The sequence below is a fragment of the Salmo trutta genome, unplaced genomic scaffold, assembly GCF_901001165.1.
Source record: "Salmo trutta unplaced genomic scaffold, fSalTru1.1, whole genome shotgun sequence".
NCBI lineage: Eukaryota > Metazoa > Chordata > Actinopteri > Salmoniformes > Salmonidae > Salmo > Salmo trutta.
In genome coordinates this window covers 15,196-18,208 of record NW_021823519.1, presented here as the reverse complement: position 1 = coordinate 18,208, position 3,013 = coordinate 15,196, and positions in this window count along the sequence as shown.

Below are 3,013 nucleotides of genomic sequence, written 5' to 3'. Positions count from 1 at the left end.
TTCCACACTGACTTGACAGAGTTCAAAAGTCCAATTCTTGTCTTTCATAATTTGGTCCGATATACTTGGATGTGTAGGGTCAGCGTTTGTTGCTGGCATGTCATTCCTAAGTTTGCTTATCTTGCCATTGAAAAAGTAATTAAAGTAGTTGGCAATATCGGTGGGCTTTGTGATGAATGAGCCATCTGATTCAATGAATGGTGGAGCCAAGTTGGCTTTTTTTCCCAAAATGTCATTTAAGGTGCCCCAAAGCTTTTTACTATCATTCTTTATATCATTTATCTTTGTTTCAAAGTGTAGTTTATTTTTATTTTTATTTAGTTTAGTCACATGATTTCTTAATTTGCAATACGTTTGCCAATCAGTTGGGCTGCCAGACTTATTTGCCATACCTTTTGCCTCATTCCTCTCAATCATACCATTTTTCAATTCCTCATCAATCCAAGGGGATTTAACAGTTTTTACAGTAATGTTCTTAATGGGTGCGTGCTTATTAGTAACTGGAATAAGTAGTTTCATAAATGTGTCAAATGCAGCATCTGGTTGCTCTTCATTACCCACCACAGACCAGGAAATATTCTTTACATCATCAACATATGAATCACTACAAAACTTATTGTATGACCTCTTATACATTATATTAGGCCCAGCCTTTGGAACTTTGGTTTTCCTAAATATGGCTTTTATATTGAGATCACTACATCCTATGGATTTGGAATCTGCTTTAAAGCAAATATCTGCAGCAATAGTAAAGATGTGATCAATACATTTAGATGATTTCATTCCTGTGGTGTTTGTTTTTTCCTGAGTGGGCAGCTTGATGATAGCCAGTCAATATTTAAATCACCCAGAAAATATACTTCGCTGTTGATATCACATACGTTATCAAGCCTTTCACACATATTATCCAGATACTGACTGTTAGCACTTGGTGGTCTATAGCAGCTTCCCACAAGAATGGGTGAGGCAGATGAACCTGCAGCCATATTACTTCAACAGTATTTAACATTAGATCGTCTCTAAGCTTTACAGGAATGTGGTTCTGAATATAGACCGCAACACCGCCTCCTTTGGCATTTCTGTCTTTTCGGTGGAGGTTATAACCATGTATTGCTACCACTGTATCATCAAAGGTATTACCTAAGTGAGTTTCAGAGATAGTCAGAATATGAATGTCATCTGTTACAAGCAAGTTATTGACTTCATGGACCTTGTTTCTTAGGCTGCATATGTTAATATGGGCTATTTTTAGCACTTTTCTGGGTTGCTTGATTGTTTTTATTGATTTACTGGGAAGCTTGTCAGAGGTAGACTTACTCATGTTATTTACATTGGAGCTGATAGTGCAGGGCGAGCTGCATAAAGTGGTCTTCCTACTATTGCACACCGCCTCAGTGCTAACAGTGTAACTCTGGTTTATATGCTCATGATTACTGCTTATTATAGCTGTAGGATAAACAGATGTATTTGGTGCAATTAGAGGTACATAAATTAAATTACTTACATTGTGTTTGCCATTGCCCCTAAGATCATGTAAATTTGATGCAGCGTTATGACGACTCATTGTCACAATGGTAGGGATTAACTGAGCTGGTCCTGGATCATTTACCAGTCATTGTTTCAACGCAGCCTTGAAATGAGTGGGCAGAGTCCAGGAGCCAAGATGATTTGGATGGACTCCGTCATTCCTATAGAGTATCTTCTGTTTCCAGAAGGTGTCAAAGTTATCAATAAAAGTGATTCCTGCAGAGCTACAGTAGTCTTTTAGCCAGATGTGTAATGTCAGCAGTCTGCTGAATCTTTCACGCACGCGGCCCAATGATAGTATTGGACCTTAAATTTTTGCCTGTTTTTTGGAGTCTTTTAATGCTAAAATCAGTTCTTTAAAATCAGTTTTCAAATGTTTCGAGCTAATCCTCCTGATGTCGTTTGACCCCACATGGACTACGACAGTGTCAGCTCCCGGTATCTGTGATAGAACAGTCAGAAGCAGCCTTGTTATGTCCTGTGCTCGTGCACCTGGGTTTTTGCCTTGGGGACTGAGATGTTTCTCACCATAGAGCTGCCTATGATGACAGCTGGTGATGTTGAATGGGCCTGTCTCTCAGGCAGCCTCACGGTCGTGTGAGCTGGGAGCTCCGAGGGTCTGAACCCGAGGTTTATCAAATTCTCCAGGAATTCTAGTGAATTTGAGGTAGATATGTACATTAGGAGAAAGTGACAGGTAGTAGGATAAACAATCATAATCATAATAATAATAATAGTAAAATGTATGGCAGCAGTATAAGTGGTAAGATGACTTACTATGACCTGTGGTGTAATAACACATGCATTATTACTGTATCCATTATAACCTCTGTATAGTCTGCACCCACTCTGTCTGAGGTCTAGATGTAAGGGTTCTTTAGCCGTCTGCTAATCATCCTGATTAGAGGTGTCCCCTCACTCACCTGGGGGCTTCCAATCCTATTAGCTGGGCCGTCCTGAGTTGAGCACGCCAAGCAGCAGTTTATGTTTGATCACTGGTGCTTAGCACCCAGAGTTGTCCTCTTACGCTAGTGTTAAGGAAGAGAGAAGAGGGGGTTTAAACCTGAGCTCCTTAACTCTCTGTGGTAGAAGGAGAGAGTTCAACACCCCATCTCTAGGTTTGACACCCCGCGCCATTGGAGGTCTTTAAAGTGCTGATGTTGTCTGAGAGGTGGAACGCTGCACATTATTCTAAGCTGAAAGTGAAGGAGAAAGAGTGAGTGCAAGCGAGAGAGTGAATGAGAGAGAGAGAGAGAGAAAAAGAGAGAGCGAGAAAGAGAGAGAGAGAGAGAGAGAGAGAGAGAGAGAGAGAGAATGAGCGAGAGAGAGAGAGCGAGGGAGAGAGAGAGAGAGAGAGAGAGAGAGAGAGAGAGAGAGAGAGAGAAAAAGAGAGAGCGAGAAAGAGAGAGAGAGAGAAAGAGAAAGAGAGAGAGCGAAAGAGAGAAAGAGAGAGAGTATATATTGGGTGAAATACCACAGTGTGCCA